Source organism: Sus scrofa, chromosome 14, assembly GCF_054392235.1.
Source record: "Sus scrofa isolate SSC_HxYL_T2T_F1_AM1 chromosome 14, Sscrofa_HxYL_maternal_Yorkshire_Landrace_v2.0, whole genome shotgun sequence".
Classification (NCBI taxonomy): Eukaryota; Metazoa; Chordata; class Mammalia; order Artiodactyla; family Suidae; genus Sus; species Sus scrofa.
In genome coordinates, this window is record NC_139396.1 from 154,993,211 (window position 1) to 155,010,237 (window position 17,027).

A 17,027-nucleotide genomic window follows, 5' to 3' on the forward strand; every position below is an offset into this window, starting at 1 on the left:
GACAAGGCAGGAGACTAGGGGATGGGGAGCCTTCCTGTGTTTGGAAGGCTTCTCCCTGCCTGCCACTCCGTGTGAAATCTGCGCAGAGATAAAATAGGAGAAAAGACCTCCTCCCTGGGATCACACCAAGTCAAGGTTGATGGGGAAGAACGGGATGGAGGGTGGGTTGGGATGGGGAAGGGATGATTAGGCAGGGTCCAGGCTCCAGTCCTGTCTTGTATCCCATACCCCCTGACATCCGATTCAGCTCTGTCCCCTACATGGGTTGCTTTAAACCCCCATCTGAGAAGGAGAAAGAGAAGGTGAGAGAAAGGGAGTTGGCCACGTCTGGGAGGAATGTCCCAGCCAGCTTCCAGATGCAGAGCCCATCAGGGGGCTCATTCAACATGCCAAGAGTTAAAGGGAAGGGGGATGAAAAGGAGTCACTCAAGGTCATGTGATCTACCAGAAGATCTGAGTCACCAGGACAATGAGGAGCCACCCAATACAGAGGCAAAGACCTGGCACATTTAGGGTCGGGATACAGGGATGGGACAAGACTGGCATTTGACTGGTTGAAGGACAAACGTCTCACTTTTTTTCTCTTATCCACAGAAGCACCCTAAGGGCCAGGTTAAAACATTAAAAATGTTGGGGAGGTGGGGGTTGCATATTTTGCAAGTACTGACATTACCGGCAAAACCTGCCCATATAGATGCTTGTTATATGGGCATTAGGGAAGGATATTTTAGTCTACTTACATGTTATATTCTGTAAGGGAGAAGGTTTTTCTCTGGGTAGCTCTCTGGTACTCACACATTTGTACATACATTCATAAATGCATGCATGCATCCACTCTGAAGTGCCTTGGGCTCAACTCTGCTAGATGTTGAGGAGACACAGATGAACAAGAGAGGGTCCCTTCTGTGCAGAAGAGCTCCCAAAATGCAGTGAGGCAGGTGTATAGAAGGTCAGTGTACAATATGATGCATTATAACCATTGCAAGGAAGGGTCCTCCAGCAACACTGGGCAGAGAAACTTCCCATGAGCAAAACCACAAGTGTTCAAAGATAAGGTGCATGAGAACTTAGGGACAGGACATACAAGTATATCCACTCCCGCTGTTTTCTGTGGGTTTTTGGCCTAGAGTAAACTCCACAAACCGCCATGAGCCTGGAGCAGGAGAGGAGATGGGGGAAGGGAAGCAGCTTGAGGTGTTTGCCGAGGGGGTGACCAGTGTTGGCAAGAGGTCTCTGCTTGGCTGCTGAGGTGTCTGCAGGGGAGGGTTGATCCCTTGCACGTGCCTCTCTCTTCCGCAGGGGAGCAAAACACGAAGGAGAGTTGCCAACAGGAGGAAGTACAATTTCCCATCACCCCACAGGCTCCCTTCATCCTGGAATCCCAAAGCCTTGCATCTCCTTGGTGACCTCCCTTGAGCATCCCCCTGCCCTCAGACCCAACACCTCCACTTCCACAGCGATCCAAGTCACTGCAGTCATGTTCTGAACCCACTGTGCCACAGAGGGAACTCCAGCTCCTCTCTCTCCTGTCCCTCCAGAAGAGTCTGTGAGGCCAGTACTCTACCCCCCCGGGGGGGGTCTTCGCAACTGATCTTCCAGTTCCCAGCCTGACTTGAGAGGGAGCACATCTCACTCCTTTGTGTTCAAGATAGAACTTTATGCCAGAACCCAGAGACAGAATTCGGGTAGGTCCAGGGGCATGGGGAACAAGTTAGAACCAGATGAAGAAAGAGATTTGAAGGATAATTCCTGCTTCTCTGCACTGTCTCTGTTTCAGAATTCTCCAGTCCTGTGTTACTCCAAAATTTCATTTATCTGAGTATTGATGTGTCAACAACACCTTTAAAAAAGGAGTCATTTTGAATGTGAAAAATGGTGCAAGTCTACACTACTGGCCTTCAGACTTGAGACGTATAGAGCTTCTTCGCTACAACAGGAGATATTTGAGAACTGCTCTTGGCTTAAGGTGAGAGCCAGGGTCCAGCCGGTCTGAGATATCAGACCACGAAGGTAGAATAAGCCTTTAGAGTCTCTCAATGCAAACATGCTAACACGTCTTTTGGGCAGGACTCCTGTTCTTTGTTCTCATGGCTCAGGATGATGGTATTTTAAATGGGTCTTTTCATGTAGACGCCACTCACATGACATCTTTCAAAGAAGCATAAAAACAATGTGACATCTGGAGAGAAATCCTTTTTAAAAAGTATGCAAGGGGAGTTCCCATTATGATGCAGCAGCAATGAAATGCAACTAGTATGTGTGAGAACATGGGTTTGATCCCTGGCCTCGCTCAGTGGGTTAAGGACACAGCATTGCCACAAGCTGCAGTGTGGGTCTCAGATGCAGTTCAGATACTTGTTGCTGTGGCTGTGGCGTAGGCAGGCAGCTTCAGCTCTGATTCGACCTCTAGCCCAGGAACCTCCATATGCCACAGGTATGGCTATAAAAAGAACAACTAAATAATTTTTTTAAAAAAGAATTCACACATGTATCCTGAACTCTATGTGAACTCAGATTTTGACACTCAGTGAAAAGACATAAACATAATCCTTTAAGTAGTTCAAAAGATTCTGCCTGGCCTCTGCCCCCATTTTATTCCTATTCAGGTCAATGATCCACTTCAAGTTAATTTTGGATAAGGTGGAAGTAAGGGTCAAGGGTTTTTTTGTTCTGGTTTTTGTTTGGTTTTTTGCATTTTGATGTTCAGTTGTGTTTTGGCATCGGTTTTGAATAGACTGTCCCTTTCCCAATGAATTACCTTAGTACAACTTTGTCAAAAATCAGATCGGGGAGTTCCCGTCGTGGCGCAGTGGTTAACGAATCTGACTAGGAACCATGAGGTTGCGGGTTCGGTGTCTGCCCTTGCTCAGTGGGTTAATGATCCGGCGTTGCCGTGAGCTGTGGTGTAGGTTGCAGACGCGGCTCGGATCCTGCGTTGCTGTGGCTGTGGTGTAGGCCAGCGGCTACAGCTCCGATTAGACCCCTAGCCTGGGAACCTCCACATGCCGTGGGAGCGGCCCAAAGAAATAGCAAAAAAGACAAAAAAAAAAAAAAAAAAAAAAAATCAGATCGCCTTATATGCATGGGTCTATGTGGGGACACTATTCTAGTCTATTGATTGACATGTCTAGTTTATGTCTATATCACACTGTCATGACTATGGAGCTTTATATTAAGTCTGGAAATCAGATAGTATAAGCCCTCCGACTTTGTACTTTTTCAGAGATGGTTTTCTGGGTTATTCTAGGTCTTTTGCTTTTCTCTATACACTTTATTATTTTTTTTATTTATTTTGCTTTTTAGGGCCTCACCCACAGCATATGGAGGTTCCCAGGCTAGGGTCCAATTGGAGCTACAGATGCCAGCCTAGGCCACAGCCACAGCAACGCAGGATCCAAGCTGCGTCTGTGAGCTACACCACACTCACGGCAATGCCAGATCCTTAACCCACTGCGCAAGTCCAGAAATCGAACCTGCCGCTTCATGGTTCCTAGTAGGATTCATTTTCACTGCACCGCAACAGGAACTCCTCTATACACTTTAGAAGAAAATTGTCAATTTTTACAAAAAGCCTGCAGGGATTTTTGAATGGGATTTCATTGGATCTAAAGGTCACTTTTAGAAAGAATTAATAGCTCAGTAATATTGAATTGTCCAATAAATGAATATGCCATATTTCTCCATTTTTTAGATATTCTTTAATTTCCTTTCAGTAAAGTTTTATAGTTTTCAATGTATAGTTCTTATAACTATTTTGTTAAATTTACCCTTATGAATTTTATAGGCTTTTTATCCTATGGTAAATGGTAATTTTCTTCATTTTCCAGTGATTTATTGCCAGTAAATAGATAGGTGATGGGTTTTTAAAATTTTCCCCATTTCTTGCCACTTTCTAAAATCACTCATTAATTTTGTGAGCTTTTCATTGTGGATTCCATAAGATTCTCTACTTATATGATCATGTCGTCTAAAAATAGTTTTAATTTTTCCTTCCATTATACATGCCTTTTCTTTCTTTTTCTAAACTTATTGCCCACTGCCTAAGACCTCCAATAAAATGCTGAATAGAAGTGGTGACAGCAGATAAAATTGTCTTATTCCCAATCGTAGGGAAAAAGCATTTAGTGTTTTGCCTTTAAGTTGAAGTTGTGTTTATAATAAGTAGGCATATAACCTTGAAGAAAAAAAATTTCTGTATCTATTGAGATGATTTATTTTTTCCTACGTTCAGTTATTAAATGAATTACATTGATTGATTTTCATATGTTAAGCCAAACTTGAATTAAACCAAACTTGAATTTCTGGAATAATCCGGAAATCATTTGATCATGACCCATTATCCTTTTTACATGTTGATTTCAATATATTTCCTTCATAGCACTTACTACTCTGTAGATTTTTGCTTTTGTTTTGGCTTGTTTGTTTGTTTGTCTTTTCTAGGGCCTCATCTGCAGCATATGGAGGTTCCCAGGCTAGGCGTCTAATCTGACCTGTAGCTGCCAGCCTACGCCAGAGCCACAGCAACTCGGGATCCGAGCCGCGTCTGCGACCTACACCACAATTCACAGCAACGCCGGATCCTTAACCCACCGAGCAAGGCCAGGGATCAAACCCACAATCCCATGGTTCCTAGTCGGATTTGTTAACCACTGAGCCACAATGGAAACTCCCTGTTTTGGTTTTTTAAGAAACCTAAACAACAGCAACAGCAAAAACTTGTTTTTCTCTCTCCTCCTGTTAGAATGTAAGTCCCAAGCAGGTAGGATCTTTTTTCTTTCCAATGTAAAACTGAATTGTCAGCACCTAGACACATTGATGTGGGTGAATTGCCGAACACCTGAACTTTAGGTGGGATGTTTGACATCTCAAAGGTGTAAACCATTCTGAACGTTCATTTTAACACTTATGAATTAGAAGCCAACACAGATCTGTGTTAAAGGTTGTTATGTAAGCTGTAGTGTAGGTTGAAGTCTCTCTGATTCTGTGTTGCATTGACTGTCTTTTCTTCCTTTCTTTCCTCTTTCACATTCCAAGTCCTGTTAAGGTGGGATCACTGTTCTCCCAGGCTGAATATGGGGGGTTCCTACAAAGAATTTCCTGTGGATGACTTTCTCTATACCTTTATTAAACATACCACAGCACTAACTTTCCATCCGTCTTTATTGCCTTTCCCCAAGAACCCTTTAGGCTTGTGGTTTTTCCTTCAATTTCCTGTGTACAAATGATGTTTGCTTGGGAGGAGGTAGGACATAATTTGGAGAAGACTCAGTGGACAATAATTACCCCTGTAAATATAGACCATGGCTTTAGGTTAGCCCATGCCTAGGCAACTAGTAAGATGATTAAGTGTGAAAAAAAAAAAAAAAAGAAAAGAAACATACCTTTGATCTAAAACTACCAAAACAGTACCAGGACATGCCTTTTTTTTTTTAATTACTCAATGAATTTTATTGCATTTATAGTTGTACAATGATCACCCCCCCCCCCACTAGGACATTCCTTTAAAAAGGAGTCTCACTCCCATTTGTGAACCTGTAAAAGAAGATTCCAGGGAAGCACCTATGGAAGCTGCCTCTTCCCAGGTAAGGTGTGAGCCCGAGCTGGGGCCAGGGCCGCCCCTCCCCACCTGATCCTGTGCTGCTGGGGCAGGGGGCTCTGAGCATCCTTCCTGCTCATTCTCCCTCAGGAAGTTCATTTACGGAGTTTTACAAAGAAGCCAGCTACTGAGGGGACGTTTCCATAGTTTCCCCAAGGTCTCGCTATTTAAAACTAGGAAAAGCAAAACAAAACCAAACTACCAATCTCAACGTAATCTGAGGTTAGAGTCCCCCCAGGAAATGATGTGGTGACTCAAGGTTACAAATCATCTGATAAGGAGATTGAAATTGAATATGAAGCTGGGGGGAATTCACACAGAAAACCACAGGGAGGCAAGGTTTGAGCAGCGCCCACTATCACCGCCCTTAAAGGACAGGTCCGGCCGGAAATAAAGGAACTGCCACCAAGATTAGCAATAATAACTAATACGCACTGTATTTATTATGAGAATTTATTATGAGTAGCCACCAGCCTATGAATGATACCTTCCTTAACTCATTTAAATATTTTAAATATGCATATATATTTAAAACAATGTTAGCAAGAGTTCTAGAAGGGTCTGCTTCTGAAACAAATCAGATTCACAACTCTAGTAATCGGCTGTGATAGGCTGGATGATATTAAAAATGCGGCATCCCCCATACCAGGCACATCACAGGGTGCCGAGCAGACTCAAGGCTGTGTTTAAGCTTTACGTTGGGAAGCTCTGAGCTCAGGAAAAGGGCTGGAGTTCCCAGTGGTTCTCAGGGGCCCTCAGGAAGCCACTACCCACCAGTAAGAAAGAGCCGTAATCTTTTTACCACGGTACAGCTACACATAGCAATCTACAATGGTTGAAGACCAGCCCTGCTGGGAGGTCTCAATTCTGAACCACCTTCAGTTTTTTAGGAAACATCATTGGGTATCACCATCACGGGGCAGAGGAATCTCCCACCCTCCCTCCCCCAACTATCTCTTCCCGCCTGGAATGTGCTGGGTCCGCTGTCTGGAAGCCCCCCAGCTTGCTTTCTAGGGTGACACCCTGGCCTTTTTCAGAAATTGAGGTGGAGCTTAAGAGTTGTGTTTTTTTTTTTTTTATTGTGGTCAATTACACTCCAATAAAATATATTTTAAAAAGTGTCGTTTTTAAGGGCTTGGGCTCCCTCCATGTCATGAGCAAGCAGATGGTCTTTCTCTGAACTTCTCCTGCAAACCCCGTGCTGTCGCAAGAAATGTTTCCTTGAAAACTCCATCTTGTCCTTCTTACTTTATCCCATCTTCTTGTCTTACTTTATCCCATCTTCCTTCTTTGAAAAACAGTCACAGTGCTGGTAAATGACTTAAGCTTAAGAGCAAAGACCTAAAGGCATAAGTGACTTAAGCTTAAGAACTGTTATGTGCCTAGAGGTCAGACTAAGAGCTTAACCCTTTACCACCTAAGTGGCTTTCTAAATAGTAAAAGAACTTATATAATAGTAAACAAACCCTGTATCATCCACCCATAACCACTCCTCACTTAATCTCACAATAAAAGCAGTGTGGTTTCTTGAGGCAGGGCGCTCTTGGTCCCTGAGACCTCAAGTCGCCCGCGCTCTTGGTCCCTGAGACCTTGAGTCCCGCGCTCTTGGTCCCTGAGACCTTGAGTCCCCCGGCTCCCACCTTTACTTAAGATAAATGTCTCCGTGTCTTGTTTTATGTTAACTATTTTTCCTTAAGTTCCACAGCACCCATTCTTCAGCCCCATCCTGCTGAGCTGGCCCGGGCACCGTGCCCCACTGGGGACTCGGGGGGGGGGGGGGGAGTTGCAGTCTTTAGAGAAGATGAACCCAACTGAGCATGCATAAGAAGGTCATGCGAGTTATGGGACACAAACCTGAAACCATCTTATCTTAAACCCCTAGTTGGCAAGCCTTCTCCTAAAAGAGACTAGAACTCCTGTGGGGTAGGAGGGAGGGAGTTCCAGGCTATCTTATGTGGGATCTAACCCCAAGGAGAGTATATTTTCATGATATTTCAACTGTGTGCTTTGGAAGAGAATCTTGGGAACAGATCTGAATGGCCAACGCTGAGACTCTCAAATTGGCAGGATGCACTCTTACCTGAATTGTGGGATTCGCTGCCTCTTTTTCATTCAAGAGTCTATTAATTCTATAATTGGGAAATCAATCATCAGTATTTAATAGGCGTGTTCAACACAAAAAGCCATCTACTGAGCCTTATGGTGACTGCAGGTTCACCGCCCGTTCCTGCTGTATATCTCCCGCCCTGTTAGTCATAGGAAAGGCTTGAGGTTCTTGTAGTCACCTACTGAGCTTCCCCTGTGGTAGCTACCATCTCCTCAGTCAGTTGTGGCACCCTCAATGGCAGCTACAGCCACGGCCCAGGATCATGGTCAACCTAGGAGGGAGCAGTCACTGCTGTCTCCACTAGCACAGCCTCTGTTGGCAGGTGATTGAGGTGTCAGGTACGTCCAATGTGATGCCAAGGAAGAGGACATGTTGGACCAAGGAGGCGAACTAGCTGAGAAGCATGAAGGATGAGGAAGCTGGAGCGGGAACACTGAGAGCAGTGACGTCAAGAACGTGTCTGGTCAACTTTTAAAAATTGGAGTTCCCTTTGTCGCTCAGCAGGTTAAGGACCCAACTAGTATCCATGAGGATGCTGGCTCCATCCCTGGCCTTGCTCAGTGGGTTAAGGATCTGGCATTGCCACAAGCCATGGCATAGTTTGCAAATGTGGCTCAGATCTGGCATTGCTGTGGCTATGGCACAGGGTGGCAGCTGTAGCTCCAGTTCGACCCCTAGCCTGGGAACTCCCACACTGTAGGTGTGGCCATCAAAAGAAAAATAAAATAAAATTTAAAAATTCTGTTCTCTGGGTTTCTTGAGGTATAACTGACATATAACCACATGCGAGTTTCCGTGTACAACGTGATGATGTGATATAAAAATAAAATTTAAAGATTCTGTTCTCTGGATTTCTTGAGGTATAACTGACATATAACCACGTGCAAGTTTCCGTGTACAACGTGATGATGTGATATACGTGTTGAGGATGATGTAATGACCACAATAAGGTTAATCAACACATCCATCACCTCACAGAGTTACAGTGTGTGTGTGTGTGTCTGTGTGTGTGTCTGTGTCTGTGGTGGGGACATTGGAGATCTACTCTCAGCAACTTGCAGATATACAATACAATATTGTCACCATCCTGCACATCGGGTCTCCAGAACTTACTCATCTTACAGCTGAAGTTTGTCCTAGTAAACTTTTTGTGTTGGTCCAATTTTTCCAAAATTCTAACATTCACGGTTGGGAAGGTCAACGATTTGCGTCAGTTTATTATTTGCACAATTCACCTTCTCAATACTTCCTGTAATGAGAAATGTCTCGAATCTCTTCCACAAATACCTTGTTAGGTAGATGTCTATGACCCCGTAGGCAGGTATAAGCAATTGTTGTTTATAATGATGATGAGGAACAGCTCTCATTTGTGTGCCAGGCATTCTGGCGGTGCTCCTTCTACACATGCTTGACAATTTACAGTTACCCCGTGGGAGACATGTCATGATCCCGATATGAGAGAAGAGAGGTGCAAAGCTGAAATGACCCAGCTAGGAGAGCCTAGAATCAGATCCTCAGCGCTGGCATGGAAGCCTTGCTCCATTCCACCAGCAAAGTGGTTTCCAAGCGGAAGATTCATTGCACAGTGAGGCAGTACTGTGAGGTGCCAGTCTGGGGTCCTTCTCACACTTCATTTGGCCCTCCATCCAGGAGCCATGGCACTAGAAAGTAAAAACGTGTTGCTGACTTTTGTTCAGAAGGTAGGAAATATTTGAAAGAAGATCCGTCTGGCTAAAAGTCTTCTGAAGAGTGTGTGTGTGGGGGGGGGGGAACAGAAGTGAGAAGGGAGGTTGATGCTGGTGGGTCTGGGATAACAGAATCCCCAGATAATTTGGGAGGTTATGGGATTGGACAGTGAAAGAGACTTTTGTCCCTCTTGCCACGTGAACCTTTGGGTCCTTCAGGCAATGGGGGACCCCACTGCCCCACAGTGTGAGGGTGAAAGGAGAAAGCTGGGTGGTTTGTCAAAGACAGAGGGAGTTTGGGTGGCCCTGGCGTGGCTTATATGTCTGAGAAGGAGTTAGAGGAGGGAGAGAGAATGTGTGCGTGAGCGATGGAGCTGGAGGAGCGAGATAGTCCTGACTAGGGATGCTAAGGACAGCAGTGAGGACACCACAGCCTGGGACCAGATAGGGACATGGACTTCTTACTGAGTACCACTGTGGAGGGACACCACATCCGAGGTCTGGATAGACGAGGCATCTACCTCAGCAGATGGCAATGCAGGTGAAAGCCAACATCCAAGAACCAGAGATTCCCCACCGAAGGCCGCGGACTGATCTAGGACTCGAGGGGCCTAGAAGGAGGGAGGCACAAGTCTGGATCTACTGAAAATAAACCTGAATTGGAAGAGCTTATTTAGACTTCTTTTAACTAAATTCTATGGTCTACCCTGGGTAGAACAGGGGTTCCAGAGAGAGGTTGAGTTATAAGAAAACAAACAGAGATTCACTTTTCTTTTGTCTTTTTAGGGCTGCACCTGTGGCATATGGAGGTTCTCAGGCTAGGGGTGTAATCGGAGCTGTAGCCACCAGTCTACACCACGGCCACAGCAACGCTGGATCTGAGCCGTGTCTGTGACCTACACCATAGCTCATGGCAACACCAGATCCTTAACCAACTGAGCAAGGCCAGGGATTGAACCCGAAACCTCATGGTTACTAGTCGGGTTTGTTAACCACTGAGCCACAACGGGAACTCCATAGAGATTCACTTTCAATACATGAAATAGTCTACCAGCTCCAGGTACTTGTGTTTACGTAACACTCTCTCCCTCTATGCCTATTTTTTTTCCTGACCTGGTTAAATGTGAGTGATTTATTCTACTGTTTAATGGCATTGAGACTGTCAGGAAAACTCAAAGTCTCTGCTACAAAGACATCTATTGAAAAAGAGGAACCTCCTTGGTTGTAAAATCTGCAAATTTCTTCTATATGCCTAGCTTTATTGAATCCCCCAAAACCTTCTCTTTTTATTTTTTTTGTTTTTTTGTCTTTTTGTCTTTCCTAAGGCTGCACCTGCAGCATATGGAGGTTCCCAGGCTAGGGGTCTAATTGGAGCTGTAGCTGCCAGCCCATGCCAGAGCCACAGCAACGCCAGATCCAAGCCGTGTCTACGACCTACACCACAGCTCAGGGCAATGCCAGATCCTTAACCCACTGAGCAAGGCCAGGGATGGAACCTGCAACCTCATGGTTCCTAGTTGGATTTGTTAACCACTGAGCCACAACGGGAACTCCTCCCCACAAACCTTCTAAAGTAAGCAGGGCAGATGGTACTATCTCAATTTTTTAGACGAGGAAGCTGAGGCCAGTGTAGCTAAGTGTGTTACCTGAAATCAAAATGAAGAAAGCAAGACCCAGGCCCTTAGAGCTCAGGTCACAACCCTCCCCTCTCCTACCCATGATCTTATTTTTGCCATCACAAGCAGGTGTGCACCTGGCCAACCTTTGGTGTCCTGTACACAAGAAAAGCCCAAAACCCTTCCTGCAGGACATGGTGACAAACACATTGGATTCACCCAACTTGCAGAGTGGTCTTGATAAGTAATATTAGAGTATTCAGCTGGAAAGACACTTCCTCCCACTTCCTAAAGTAAGACACATGCTCCAGAATGCATGTTCTCTGTGGGAAGGTTGTTGTACCCCAAGGTTCAGAACAGAGAATTCTTTGAGATTTGGGGATAATTTGTTACTATAAGCCAATGACTAAGTAGAGAGAAAAATACCCACTAAGGCAGCAATAACTTGAAGGACATGGAATATCAATGAGTACTTCGGAGTTCAACAAATATTTCAGTGCAAAGACATCATATCATGCTAAGTATATCTAAGTAAGCAATATCTTCAGTAGGACTACAAACAATATAAAGAGAAGTCCTGCTAATGGGGACAATAAGACCAACACACTAGTAACTATAATTAAAGCAGAAGATATTGAGTGTTATAAGAGGTACCAAGGGACATTGTAGAAATTAGAGGATGTAGTTGGGAAATAAGGGGAAACTTCAAGGAAGGAAGAGAGGCAGATAAGGGTATTGCAAGATGAGTGGATTTCAGCAGCTTCTTCCACTAGGAACTGCCACATGCTGAGTAAACGATGCCTCCAGTGAAATCTAGGGCTCCTGTGCCTCTCTCGCCTAATCAGGGGGCAGAGGAGCCTGCGTGCCTAGCCAGGCATCAGCACACAACTTGTCTTCTCTGATTTCACTTTTCAATGGTTCCACGAAAAGCCTCCAATAGGTAGAATCACCCTTTCCCCATAGCAGAGATACACCAAATGCCCTAGCAAAGGGCTCGAAAAGCCTGCCAATCCAAGCCTGAAAAGAGCATCAGGTTGCACCACGCCCTAGGGAGTCCAGAGAGCATATAAAGCAGAAGCTCCATGTTGCCTAGTAGCTGGAAGCCTTCCCAACATGGGCTGCCAAGCCTTCCTCCTTTGGCTGCTCCTCTTCCCAGCTGCTTTTCTGCAAGAAGCAGGTACTACACTGATGCCCCCAGGCCATTTTGCTTCTGCCTTGTTTCCAGCTTGAAAAGAAAAGGAGGGCTGTTTGCACACAGTCCACCAGCGCACTGTGAGAAAGCTTAGAATCAAATCTGGGGAAATAGAGTTTTTACTGTGTTTCATGCAATCCAACTGCCATCCAGATGTTGCTGTAATAATCACTGACTGAGTAAGGAAAGTTGGATCAAATATTTTCTGTAAGATTTATTTTCTGTGGACAAGGCACTAGCCAATTTTTGTTCCTTAAGAACATGGCTCTGTTTTTAGGGTTTGGGTGAGAAGTGGATAAAGGAGGGATACTTGCCTGTAAGTTAATTAAATAAGGGTTTTGAAAATGTTCTTTGGGGAGTTCCCATCATGGCACAGTGGAAAAGTATCCAACTAGGAACCATGAGGTTGCAGGTTTGATCCCTGGCCTTGCTCAGTGGGTGAAGGATCCAGCATTGCCGTGAGCTGTGGTGTAGGTCGCAGACGCAGCTCGGATCCGATGTTGTTTCGACTGTGGCTGTGGCGAAGACCAGCAGCTACAGCTCCAATTGGACCCTAGCATGGGAACTTCCATATGCCGTGAGTGCAGCCCTAAAAAAGGCAAAAAAGAAAAAAAGAAAAAGTTTTTTGGCTTATATATTGGTATTTAGAACTGAACTAACAAGAACTGTTGGTAATTGGTAACAAGAACTGAATTATTGTCCTGATTTCTTTTCTGCTGCTGAATGGATTTGAAAATGTAATGTAAAATAATATCTTAGCCTGAAATATTTGACGTGACATAAAATTATCTGCATGTGGCTCATGAAGGCTTCTAATCTGAAAATCTGTACTTTTCAAATGGATTTTACATTCTTAGTCTTAATCTGTACCCCACATCTAGTCCTCTTAAGGAAATTTTAATTTAGAACCAAAGTGATTTAAAATAGCTACATAACTTCAATTATTTTTATTTGTGTCTGCGTGAAAATATTAAAGTCCTTTATTACTTACACTGACTTTTTCCCATTTATACTAACAAGTGGAAGTTTGGAAATACTCTCCACCAACAAAAAACCTGAATGTAATTTTTATTCACTATAAAGAAAAACATAACTCATCAACTACAAAATAATGTTTGATTGTAAAATTAACATTCGAACTGATTTTTTCATTCTGAAAGTAATTGTGTAGACATGATTATGTCAGCTACTCAAATATACTTATTAAAACATACTAGGGTGTTAAAAATGGTTTAAGTGATGTCCAGAAACTTTTGGGATTCTGAGCCCTATTTCTTATTTATATGTCTGATGAGGGATGAGTTTGGGAATATGGCTTTAAAGCCAGAAAGGTTTTTTTGCATAATTCAAGCCCTAACTGAATTATGCTTTTCCTGGCCATCTGAACTTGAGCAAGTGTTTCATCGCTCCATGCTGCTATTTCTTCTCGCATAAGAAGGAGATAATTCATTGTATTGTTGGGGAGATTTAATGAAATAATGTTGGTAAGTTACTTGGAAGAGTGCCTCATGCATAGAAAATGATTACTCAATATTAACTGTTATTGTAGATGCTATAAATTCTAAACTGTGTATCTTAAACTGAGAAGAGACGAAAATACAGATTATCAGATTCAGATTATAACATTTTGCCATGTTCCCAATCCCCAAGAAACCAAGAATTTTCTCCTTTCAATATTTCAGTGATAGGTTTCTAGTAACAGATTTAATATTTTAACATATCCAGCAGGAAAGGAGTTCTTTTCTTCTAGCACATGAAGCTATGCAGGTAGGTCGTCTGGAGATTTGCAAACTAGACCAAAAGTATCTGGGGAAATGGTGAGGCTTTCTGAAGCATAATAGTTTGGGAAGTTTCTGGAAAAACTCAAACTTCAAATTTTTATTTGCTCCACCTGCGGCAAAGATGATGCTAAAGGTAAGGAAGGATGGGCTCTGACAATATCGTTCTTGACAAGGCTGAAAGTGGAACAATCTGGAATGAATCTCAGTGAGCTCTGCCCGCAGGGCCTTATCTGAAGTACACTGTCACTCTTGGGAAGTAAAAGTGACTATGATTTAATCTGTTTGGAAGCAGGTGCCCAAAGGATTTAGGACAGATGTGAAGGGGGCAGAAGGGACGTGCAGAGACAACCCCGCGTCTAGGATAAGCAAATGGAATGATTTCTGGGAAGTGGAAAAAATGCTGTCCTAAAACCCGTGATTCTCTTAAGACTATACCCTAACTGCGTAATGATGCGTTGAGAACAGCAGAGAACTGGCCCCTGGGACCAAGATCAGCCTCAATCCTCGCCCCACCATCTCCTCCTATCACGCTGAAAAACCAAGTGTCAGTGGAAAAATCAGCCAAAATGGGACCTATTTATTACTAATTACTACTGGGTATTTTGATAATTCAGTTATAACAATATTCATCTCTCTTCTTCCTCTACCTTATTCTGCTTTCCTTGAAATTTGAAAACCTACCGCCACACTGAGGGCACACACTGCTACACTTCGGGCCCATTAGCCCAATTTCTGGAAGCCTAGAGGACACTCCATAAACAGTCTGCATAAAGGAGTGAAAAAACTCGCAAGCCATATCTATAAGTTCTACTGATATCCACTTAGATTTTCTCAAAAAAAAAAAAAAAAAAACGGATTATAGGGTTGTTTCCCCTGCACTGCTTCAAATCGAAGGCTATTGCAGAGGTTCAGTGGATCTTATAGAAACGATGTGCAAGTGTCGCTCACACCAGGGCCACTTTCGTGTGGACCCTCTGGCTCCTGCTTTGTCTGCGCCCTCTCTCCAATGCTTCTGTCCTCACTTATTCTCTCCCCCAGAAGCGTACATCACCCTGCTGTTTATAGGGGACACTGTGGAGCCTCCAGGAGGGCATGGATTAGTGATATGGCCTTCTAGGCTTTTATAGGCTCTTTGTGTTGATTGCACAAGAGTTTGACAGACAATGGGGCCAGTGAGACCTTCTGGAAACAACTGGCATTCAGTGCAGGCCTCCTTGGTATCAGAAGGGCTTTGGGGAACCGCAGGCCACTGAAGCTCAGATGAGATCAGCACAATTCACATGGAAAATGCGAAGACAAAGGGCAAAGTGTTGACCATCGGAGAAAGAAGGGCTATTTCTGAAAATGCATTTGTTCCCTGGTATGGAATTTATCTGATCAACACAATCCAAGTTAAATAGTTAAAACAGTCCCTAAAAACCACATTATATATCAAGTTACAATGCCCTTAGCTGTGGTCCTGCACCTGCTCCACCACTGAGCCCAACACTTTGACCACAGGCTCCTGTTCTCCCCTCCTTCCCACAGACCCGCCTGTACCCTCAGCCCCACCCCTGCTGCTCTTCAGCCCCTGGGCTTCCATCCCTGGCAGCATGGTCAGGATGGAGAGCGTGGTATCAGATCAAACCGCTGCCACAGCAGCCCTGCTGTCTCACGCACCCCCAGTCAAACTTCCAGCCAATACCACACTGCCTTACAAGGCCAGCCAGGCTGACAGCTCCGAGAGCCAACCCCTGCTCCCCACACATGCACAGCGTGCGCACACGCACACATGCATGCCCACACACATATTCTCACTTTCACATACACATATGCACACTCAATACTAACTTGCTTCATCCACCCTTCCTCCTTGGTCCCAGCCCAAGGAAGCCCTGGCTGTCCTCACCCTCTCTCCCTAGGCCACCCGATACGTCCTTGCTCTGGTCTTAAATCTCCCCCTCCTCCTAGCTCTTTATCTCGCAAATACTCCCCCAGACACTGCAAGCCAAACAGACCAAAGCTTCTCAGACCAGCGGCCACCTCCGACAGGTGCCACCTGGCATTCTTGCAGCAACAGGCTGGGCAGGTTCCAGGATGAAGAGCAGCTTCGAGCCCCATGCTTCAGGGCCGTGCTGCATGCACCTTACTCTAGATCAAGAAAACTTTCATTTCTCATATTGACAGACAGTGGGTGGGTTTAAACCTGGCTGCCCCAGCAGCTCAGGGAAACCCCTTTTCTTCATGGGCATCTTTGGCCAGGCTGGTCATGACCTCCTCCTCCTCTCACCCCCACTTCTCAGCCCCGCGCACTCTGGCTTCACCACCGGCTCCTTTCTGAGGCTTTTCTCTCTAAGGACAATGTCCACTGGGCTTTTCTTGCCAATCCAGAGGCCTCGGTCTGGTCCGCCCCTTCACAGCAGGCCACACAGCCCAGGCCCTGTGACTCGGCCTCCCTCTTCCCTGGGCTGCTGCTCGGCTGGGCCTTCACTGGCCACTTTTACGCTTTCATCTCCCCAAAGTCTCTGGCCGTCTGGCTGCACCTTCCCCTCTAGGAGCTAATCTGCTTTCTGACGCCAGTAGCCAGTGATGCCGTCTGCTCAGACAGCCTCCCCGGCCTTCCAAGTCATGGCACCCTGACCCCACTTCCTGCTGGCCATGAACCCTGCCCCGGCTCAGCCTGCCTCTCCGGCTATGTCACCGGCCACCCCATGCACCCCTTCCCCCACCTCATTAGTTAACCAGTCCTATTACCGCTGCCTCCAAAATGTTCTTCCCACTCTTTCTCTGTCTCCTTCTCCTGCTAAATGAAAACTTCTTCTCCAGGAGTTCCCATTGTGGCTCAGTGGTAATGAACTTGACTAGCATCCTTGAGGATGCAGGTTTGATCCTTGGCCTTGCTCAGTGGGTTAAGGATCCTGCATTGCCATGAGCTGTGGTGTAGGTCGCAGATGCACCTTGTTGCTGTGGCTGTGGTGTAGGCCGGCAGCTATAGCTCCAATTCAACTCCTAGCCTAGGAACTTCTATATGCCACAAGTGTGGCCCTAAAAAGACCAAAAAAAAAAAAAAA